This window comes from Miscanthus floridulus, chromosome 4 (assembly GCF_019320115.1).
Source record: "Miscanthus floridulus cultivar M001 chromosome 4, ASM1932011v1, whole genome shotgun sequence".
Lineage (NCBI taxonomy): Eukaryota > Viridiplantae > Streptophyta > Magnoliopsida > Poales > Poaceae > Miscanthus > Miscanthus floridulus.
Genome location: NC_089583.1, coordinates 11,410,400 through 11,421,122, shown reverse-complemented (window position 1 = coordinate 11,421,122; position 10,723 = coordinate 11,410,400).

Below are 10,723 nucleotides of genomic sequence, written 5' to 3'. Positions count from 1 at the left end.
CTAGCACATCAATGCACAAAGCCCAAGAAAGACAAGTACAAGAAGAAGAACAAGGGCAAGAAAGATGACTCAAATGATGAAGATGAAGATGAGAAGAAGAAAAACAAGCCATACAAGAATAAAGATGGCAAGGACTTCCACAAGAAGAAGAAAAATGGCAAGGCATACATCATCGATGATTGGCTCACGAACATTGATTCATCAAGTTGCTCATCTGATGATGATAGTGAGAATGAGAAGGTGGCCGCAATTGTGATTGACTCTTCATCATCTTCACCGACACCACCGCTACCATCCTCTACACACCTATGCCTTATGGCCAAGGGTGAATGAAAGGTATCAAATGATGATGATACTAGTGGTGATGATCATGCTAACAATGGTGACAGTGATAGTGATAGTGATGATGATGAATTTGAATCACCTTCATATGATGATCTTGTTAAATTGCTAAATCAATATACTAATATCATTAGAAAGTCAAGAGCTAAGAATGAAAAGCTTGAAATTAAAAATGACTCTCTTTTAGCTAAATGTGACATAGCGGAAAAGGCTAGTGTTGAGCTTAGAGAAGCAAATGATGCTATGTCATCCAAACTCAAGGAGCTCAAATCTTCTAAGAAAGAGCTTAAAGAAAAATATGATAAACTTGAGAGGATACATAATGAGCTCATCACTAGCCACAATATGCTAAAAGAAGAATATACAACTCTCAATATCAATCATGACAATCTTGTTATTGCTCAAGAATTTTTATCCAATGAGCCACATGATGCTACTAACGATGTTATTAAGATTAATATAGCTACATCATATGATGATTTAATTGTTGAGAGCATTAAGCAAGGATCTAGTGGTAAAGGCAAGCAAGTGATTGAAACTGACAACTATAATGAGTATGTCAAGCTCAAGCATGGTAATGAAAAGCTCAAGAAAGATCTTGAAGAGCTCAAAACCACCAACACTATAGTATTAGAAACTCTTGATCATGATGGTGATTTGATTCTTGAAAATGAGAAGCTCAAAGAAGAGAACAAGAGACTCAAGGAAGAGAAAAATGATGATGCACTTAAAGAAGAGAACAAGAAGTTCAAGTTGGAAAAGGAACATCTCAAGATTGGATTGAGCAAGTTCACAAGAGGTAAACATCTTCAAAGTGAGTTACTAATGAACACCGTCATGAAGATAGATAGAAGTGGCATTGGGTACTTGGCAAAACCAAGAGAAGAAGGCTCAAGCTCAACAACAACAACATAAGTCAAAGCCAAAGCCAAAGAGGTGTTTTGAGTATGGACAAGAAGGTCACTTTGCCCATGAGTGTCAAACTCCGCCATCACAACCCTTGCCCAAGCATGCTAGACCCTTTGCTTTCAATGCTCATTACATGCTTAGAAAGGACTCTAGTGGAAAGATGAAAGTTATGTTCTTAGGACCTCCCAACAAGAATAGGCCTAAGAAAATTTGGGTTGCAAAGCCACTTGTTGAGAAAATCAAGGGCCCTCAACAAGTTTGGGTTCCTAAAGCTTGATCTCTTATGTGCAGGTGAACTACAAGACCGGTGGAAGTCATTGAATAATTGATAGTGGTTGCACACAACATATGACCGGTGATCCTCGTATGTTCACCTCACTAGATGAAGTAGATGGACAAGAAAGAATCACATTTGGAGATAATTCAAAGGGCAAAGTCAAAGAATTAGGCAAAGTGGCAATATCAAATGATCATTCAATCTTAAATATGCTATATGTTGCTTCATTGAGCTTCAACTTGCTATCCGTTGGTCAATTGTGTGATCTTGGCTTTCAATGCCAATTTACCGAGAAGGAAGTGGTTGCATCCAAGAAAGATGATGATCAAGTGATATTCAAGGGATTTAGATACAACTTATATCTACTGGATTTCACCTCCGAAGATGCTAACTTGAAGACATGTTTATTCACCAAAACATCACTTGGGTGGCTATGGCATAGAAGACTTGCTCATGTTGGAATGAGTTCACTCAAGAAGCTAGTGAAGAATGAATTGGTGAGAGGGTTGAAGGATGTGAAATTTAAGAAGGACAAGCTTTATAGTTGAAAGCCCTAGTTTGGTTTTGGTGAATTGATGAAACCCTAAAGTGTTAACCTAGTTTATCAAGTGATCATGAGATAGGTAGCACATTCTAAGTGGTGAAGCAAATGAAGATCATGATGATGGTGATGCCATGGTGATGATCAAGCGTTTGGACTTGAAAAGAAGAAAGAGAAAAACAAAAGGCTCAAGGCAAAGGTATAAATTGTAGGAGCCATTTTGTTTTGCTAATCAAGACACTTAGTGAGTGTGATCATATTTAGGATCGATAGCCATATTATTAAGAGGGGTGAAACTCGTATTGAAATGCGGTTATCAAAGTGCCACTAGATGCTCTAACTCATTGCATATGCATTTAGGATCTAGTGGAGTGCTAACACCCTTGAAAATATTTGTGAAAATATGCTAACATATGTGCACAAGGTGATACACTTGGTGGTTGGCATATTTGAGCAAGGGTTAGGAACTTCACCGGTGGAGTGTCCGCCCATAGAGTGCGGACAGTCCGATGGTGCCACCGGCGCCCTAGATAGAAAAGATGGAGGTCACTGTAAGTGACCGAACACTGGTCTCTAAAGGACCGACGCGTCCAGTCAGTAGCAGCAGAAAAAGCACAGCGTCGGTCTTCGACCAGACGCTGGTGCTGAAATAATCGGACGCTGGCTGGCTACGTCCGGTCACACTGACATGGTCGTGCACAGAGGAGTCACCGAGTGACCGAACACTGGGTGTGTCTGGTCGAGCATGACTAGACGCGTTCGGTCGTGAAAAGTCATCTCTAGATGCTTACTAGAAACGACCGGACGCTGGGGTTCAGCATCCAATCACTTTGAGCTATAGCGTTCGGTCGTCATATGACCATTGAGATTAGGCGTTCGGTGATTGAAGAGAGGGATATGTGGCACGCATTGTGTGACCGGACGCTGAGGTCCAGCGTCCGATCAATATGATCGGAGCATCTGGTCACCCCATGTTGTGCCCAGTGAAGGGGTACAATGGCTCTATTTCATGGGGGCTTCTATTTAAGCCCCATGGCCGGCTCAAGCTCACTCTCTTGGCCATTTGCATTGACATAGCAACCTTGTGAGCTTAGCCAAAGCCCTCCCACTCATCTCCATCTTTGATTCATCATCTTTGTGAGTTTGGGAGAGAATCCAAGTGCATTGCTTGAGTGTTTGCATCTAGAGCACTTGGTGTTTGTGTTTCGCTGCGGGATTCGCTTGTTACTCTTGGTAGTTGCTGTCACCTAGACGGCTTGGAGCAGCAAGGATCATCGAGCGGAGGTTGGTGATTGTCTCCGGCTCCGATCGTGGTGATTGTGAGGGGTTCTTGACCTTTCCTCGACGGAGAGCCAAAAGGTACTCTAGTGGATTGTTCATGGCTTGTGTGATCCTCATCTTGTGTTGGTTGTGTGGCACCCTATCGAGGGTTTGGCATGTGATACCAATTAGCGCGTGAACCTCCAAGTGAGTGAATCGCCACAACGAGGAGTAGCTTGCCGACAAGCAAGTGAACCTCGGTAAAAAATCATTGTGTTCATCATTTGATTCCGAGGTGATTGGTCTTCATTGGTATTCATTCTTATGATTGATTGGCTCCTTCCTCGACATGGTGGTATAAACAAATTGCTCACTCTCTTTACTTTATCGTAAACTAGTTGTCAAGCTCGTTAGTGTAGCTAGTTGTGAGAGCTTGTTATTTTGGTTAGTGTGGCTCTTTAGTTAGCCTTTTAGAGTAGATTAACTTAGTGTAGTGTCATAGCTTTTGTGTGGATAGAAACTATACAAACTAGAATTGTGGTATGTGGCTTGCTATTTTAGTAGGCTAGCGCAACACTTGCTTTGCCTCATAATTATCTAACCGGTTTGTTAAGTGTTGTTGTAGAAATTTTTAATAGGCTATTCACCCCCCCCCCCTCCTCTAGCCATTAGGACCTTTCAATTGGTATCAGAGCCGAGGTCACCGTGATTTGAGGCTTAACAACCTTCGGTGTAAAAATGGCTCAAATCAACAACACCAAGAAGCCACCCCAATTTGATGGCATAAATTATCCATATTGGAAATAAAAAATGACCACACATATCAAGTCAATCAATAGAAAAGTATGGAAGGTGGTAGAAACCAAAATTGAGATTGGTGATCCAGAGAATCCCACCACGGCCGAAGAAGTGCTTCTACAAAATAATGACATTACTCTAGAGGAATCATTTGAGGGCACTCAAGCCATGGAGGGTGCAAAGGCATATATTCTCAAAGAGAAGTTTGCAAGCTTCAAGATGAAGGAGGATGAGAGTGTGCCAGAGATGTTCCATAGGCTTCAAGTGCTTGTCAATGATATCAAAGCACTTGGAGAAGAGGTGAAGGATAAGGACTTCTCCCACAAGTTATTGAGATGTTTGCCTTCAAGATTTGGCACATTGGTCACTATTCTAGTGAGAAGTGGTTTGGACACCACAACACCAAACCAAGTGTTGGGAGATATAATAACCGATGATACATATAGAGATGATGATGAGAAGGAAGAAAATAAGGAGAAGAAAGATGAAAAGAAGAAGAGCGTGGCATTCAAGGCCACATCATCCAAGGGCAAGGCAAAGCAAGATACATCAAGTGAAGATTATGGCTCATGGGATGATGATGATGATGATGAGAAGATGGCTCTCTTTGTAAAGAAATTTGGCAAGTTCATGATGAAGAAGGGCTACCGTGCTAGAAGAAAGAAGTCTTCATCCAAGAACAAAGAAGAGTCAAGAAGGTGCTTCAAATGTGGAAGCAAAGATCATCTTGTTGCTCAATGTCCATACAATAGCGATAATGATGATGACAACAAGAAGAACAAGAAGGACAAAAAGGAAAAGAAAGAGAAGAAGGACAAGATGACCTTCAAGAAGAAGAAGGGTGGTTCATATATGGTCACTTGAGATAGTGATGCTTCCTCAAGTGATGACGATGATATTGATGATGACAAGACCACCAAGAAGAAGGCACTTGCAAGCACTACAATCAATGAGAAGCCTTCTCTCTTCGACACTCCATCATGCTTCATGGCTAAGGCGACTAAGGTACAAATTTGTGATAATGGAAGTGATAAGGAACATGATAATGAAAAAGAAAATAAAAGTGATAGTGATGATGATGAACCTACTAAAGATGAATTATATGACATGCTAGAAGATGCTAAAGAACACTTTGACATTAAGATAAGGGAATGCAAGAGCTTGAATAAGGAGGTAAAAGCTTGAAAAGGCTCATTCTTCTTTGCTTGATGAGCAAAATAAAAAAAAAGCATGTTGAAACTTGCAATATAGGCTTAACTTATGATATAATTGATAAATCATTATCTATGCCTATCATTGTTGCTCCCACTAACCCTTCTTGTAGTACTTCTATTTCCACCTCATCTAGTAGTGATGGTCTCACTTGTGATGCCTCACTAATAGTTGAGAATGAGAACCTCAAGAAGGAGGTCAATAAGCTCACTCACACCTTGGCTAAGGCCTATGGTGGTGAGGACCGCTTGTTTATGTGCTTGGGTAGCCAAAGAGTGTCTCTCTACAAAGAGGGATTGGGCTATACTCCCAAGAAAGGCAAGGCGGTCTTTGCTCCTCACAAGACTAGTTTTGTGAAGAATAATGATTAGTTTTGCACTTGTTGCAAGCAAGTTGGTCATAAAGAGCATGAGTGCAAGAATAAGAGTAAAAATGCTAATGTATCCTCCATTAAGATTAATTCTTTCTATGTGCTTACTAAGGGTGCAAATGGTGTAAAGGCTAAGTTCATTGGTAAACCATGGATGGGCTTAAAGAAGAAAGCCATTTGGATACCAAAGAGCTTAGTAACTAACCTTCAAGGACCCAAGCAAGTTTGGGTACCTAAAAAGAATTGATCTTCTTTTGTAGGTCAATTACAAAGCCGGAGGAAGGCATTGAGTTCTTGATAGTGGGTGCACTCAACACATGACCGGTGATGCAAGAATGTTCAACTCAATCAACACCAATGGAAATGATGGTTATGATAGTATTACATTTGGTGATAATGGCAAAGGCAAGGTCAAAGGGCTTGATAAGATTGCAATATCCAATGACATCAACATATCTAATGTGTTGCTAGTAAAGAGCTTGAACTTTAATTTGCTATACGTGGCTTAATTGTGTGATCTTGGATTCAAATGCATATTTGGGGTAGATGATGTAGAGATCATAAGTGTAGATGGCTCTAACTTGATCTTCAAAGGCTTTAGATATGAGAATCTATACTTGGTTGATTTCAATGCTAGTGAAGCTAGATTATCTACATGCTTGTTCACTAAGTCTAGCATGGGTTGGTTATGGCATAGAAGGCTTGGTCATGTTGGAATGAAACAATTGAATAGATTGGTTAAGCATGACTTAGTTAGAGGCTTGAAAGATGTTGTGTTTGAAAAGGATAAGCTTTGTAGCTCTTGTTAAGCCAGAAACAAGTTAGAAACACCCATCCCAAGAAAAGCATGATGAGCATTAGTAAAGCATTTGAGTTATTGCATATGGATTTATTTGGGCCAACACAATACACTAGCATCGGTGGTAACAAATATGGCTTTGTGATAGTGGATGATTATACTAGATACACATGGGTATTCTTTCTAGTGGACAAAAGTGATGTGTTTACAACATTCAAATCATTTGTCAAGGGCATTCACAATGAATTTGAAACAACCATCAAGAGAGTTAGAAGTGACAATGGTAGTGATTTCAAGAACACTAGAATTGATGAGTTGTGTGATGAATTTGGAATTAGACATCAATTCTCGGCCAAGTACACTCCACAATCAAATGGCCTTGTTGAGAGGAAAAATAGAACACTCATTGATATGGCAAGGTCTATGCTTAGTGAGTACAATATGAGTCAATCTTTTTGGGCCGAAGCTATCAACACGGCTTGCTATTGTAGCAATCACCTCTATTGTCACCCATTGAAAGAGAAGACACCATATGAGCTCTTGAATGGTAGAAAGCCCAACATTGCATATTTTTGGGTCTTTGGTTGCAAGTGCTATATCTTGAAGAAAGGCACTAGATTGAGCAAGTTTAACAAAAAATATGATGAAGGATTCCTACTTGGTTATTCTACTACAAGCAAAGCATATAGAGTTTGGAATTTGGATAGTGGTACTCTTGAGGAAGTTCATGATGTTGAATTTGATGAAACCAAGGGTTCACAAGTAGAGAATGAGAACTTGGAAGATGTTAGAGGCATTCAACTTTCAAATGCCATGAAGAACATGGATGTTGGTGAATTGAGGCCTAGACAAGTGAATGATGATGAAGATGATCAAGTGCAAGTGCTCTCTAACTCAAATATGCAAGATGATACAAATCAAGCTAGTACAAGTGGCTCTAATGATAATGATCAAGATCATGTGGTAGTACATCATCTCAACCAAATGAACAAGCAAGTGCAAGCAATCAAGTTCCAATCCTCCAACCAACCAATATTGCAAGGGATCATCCATTGGACACTATAATTGGTGATATTTCTAGAGGTGTACAAACAAGATCAAGATTGGCTTCATTTTGTGAGCACTTCTCATTTGTGTCATCCATTAAACCAAAGAAGATAGATGAAGTATTGAAGGATGTTGATTGGGTGAATGCTATGCATGAAGAATTGAATAACTTCACAAGAAATCAAGTGTGGAAATTAGTAGAGGGACCAAAGGGACACAATGTGATTGGAATCAAATAGGTCTTTAGAAACAAGCAAGATCAAGATGGGATAGTAGTAAGGAACAAAGCAAGATTGGTAGCTCAAGGCTATACACAAGTTGAAGATCTTGACTTTGGAGAAACATATGCCCTGGTTGCTAGATTGGAAGCAATTAGGATCTTGCTAGCCTATGCTTGTGCCCACAACATCAAGCTCTATCAAATGGATGTTAAGAATGCATTTCTCAATGGTTACATCAATGAAGAAGTATATGTTGAGCAACCTCCCGGTTTTGAAGATGACAAGAAGCCCGATCATGTATATAAGTTGAAGAAGGCATTGTATGGCTTGAAGCAAGCACCTAGAGCATGGTATGAGAGATTGAGGGACTTTCTACTCTCTAAAGGGTTCATAATGGGTAAGGTTGACACCACTCTTTTCGTCAAGAAGATTGGAAAAGACTTGTTTATGTTGCAAATCTATATTGACGACATCATATTTGGATCAACCAATCAAGATTTTTGTGATGAGTTTAGAAAGATGATGGCTAATGAGTTTGAGATGTCCATGATTGGGGAGTTGAGTTACTTCCTTGGTCTTCAAATCAAGCAATTGAAGAATGGTACATTTATGAGTCAAGGCAAGTATATCAAGGACATGATCAAGAAGTTTGGCATGAGTGATAGTAAAGCTATTAGCACACCAATGGGAACAAATGGCAACTTGGATAGTGATGCAAGTGGAAATATGGTGAATCAAAAATTATATCGGCCTATAATTGGAAGCCTACTCTATGTGACCGTATCAAGGCCAGATGTCATGTTTAGTGTATGCATGTGTGTAAGATTTTAAGCCTCACCAAAAGAAAGTCATTTGAAGGCTACTAAGAGAATATTTAGGTATTTGAAGTATACACAAAATGTTGGTTTATGGTATCCCAAAGAAGCAAAGTTTGAGCTAGTTGGTTACTCCAATTCGGATTATGTGGGATGCAAGGTTGAAAGGAAGAGCACCTCAGACACATGTCAATTGTTGGGAAGATCACTTGTTTTATGGTCATCAAAGAAGCAAAATAGTGTTGCATTATCAACCGCCGAAGCTGAATACATATCCACCGGTAGTTGTGCACAAATACTTTGGATGAAGGCCACTTTGAGTGACTTTGGAATCAAGTTTAAGAAAGTGCCATTGCTATGTGACAATGAGAGTGCAATCAAGTTGACAAACAATCCGGTTCAATATGCAAGAACAAAGCACATTGATGTCCGCCACCATTTCATAAGAGATCACCAACAAAAAGGGAACATTTGCATTGAGAGTGTAGGCACCGAAGATCAACTTGTTGATATATTCAGCAAGCCATTGGATGAGAAAAGGTTTTGCAAGCTAAGGAATGAGTTGAACATATTGGATTTCTCAAATATGTGTTGATGCACCCCCCCACTCATATGACATGCCTCTCCTTTGAGCAATCCAAGGTAAAAGTTGATTGGCATGGCATACATCCTTACTAAGGACATGTTTAGTGCATCTAGACATCTTTCACATTTAATAGGCTCATTCATGAAAATCAAATAAATTTGATGATTATATGGTACCACTATTGCTTCTATGCTTATTTTGATCTAGTGGTAGCATATGACATGTTTGTGGGCTTGTAAACCTAGTGTTTGATCTAGAAAATAAGCTCTAAGTGTTTAACTCAACATGATAACCCTTATTTGGAGGTGTGAAGAAGCTTGTCCTTAGATCAAACCGAGTTAAATATCTTTGGCAGATGATCTAGATTGAACCAAATTTGAAAATATGATCCTCATACCATTGATTGACATTGATAATCTCTACCTATCTATATTTTGAACCTTTGTGGTCATTGATGACAAAGGGGGAGAAAAACAAAGATATTAGTACATGGGGAGAAAAACAAAGATATTCGTATACTAAGATAGTGAAAAGACAACAAAGAAGGAGAATTTGAATTAGGGGGAGGAATATGACAAAGGAAAGGGATCAATTAAAATTTTGAGCACACAAGCAGGGGGAGCAAGCACATGAACTTGTATGGTGCATTTGAATGTGCATTTCATATGTTTGCTTGCATGACACAAGTTTTAAATGTCAATATTCATGCTTGTGTGGTGTATGCTAGTTATAGGTTTGAATGATGAAATGAAAATCTAGCATGCATAGGTTATCTAGTGATTTCATTTCCAAGTTTTTCCAAGTGGTATCAAGCTAACCATGGTGCTAAGGATGGTATAATGGTGCACTCCGATTGGTATCACGCTTCAAAGGTTCATCTTTTATACCTTAGCATCATTTGGTAGACATTGTCTCCTATATTTCCTATCTAAGCATATGTGCAAGCTACAATCCAAACTCTTAGCACATATGTAGGGGGAGCAATTGCTACCATTTGGGGTTCATAAAACTTGTCCATATCCTTTTACACATGGTAAATATGCTTGGGCAAGCAACATGGATTCAATTGAATTTCAATTCATATCTTTGTGAAAGGGTTGTCATCAATTACCAAAAATGAGGAGATTGAAAGCTCTAGTTTGGTTTTGGTGAATTGATGAAACCCTAAAGTGCTAACCTAGTTTATCAAGTGATCATGAAATAGGTAGCACATTCCAAGTGATGAAGCAAATGAAGATCATGATGATGGTGATGATCAAGCGCTTGGACTTGAAAAGAAGAAAGAAAAAAACAAAAGGCATAAGGTGAAGGTATAAATTGTAGGAGCCATTTTGTTTTGGTGATCGAGACACTTAGTAAGTGTGATCACATTTAGGATCGATAGCCGTACTATTAAGAGGGGGTGAAACTCATATAGAAATACAGTTATCAAAGTGCCACTAGATGCTCTAACTCATTGCATATGCATTTAGGATCTAGTGGAGTGCTAACACCCTTGAAAATATTTGTGAAAATATGCTAATACATGTGCACAAGGTGATACACT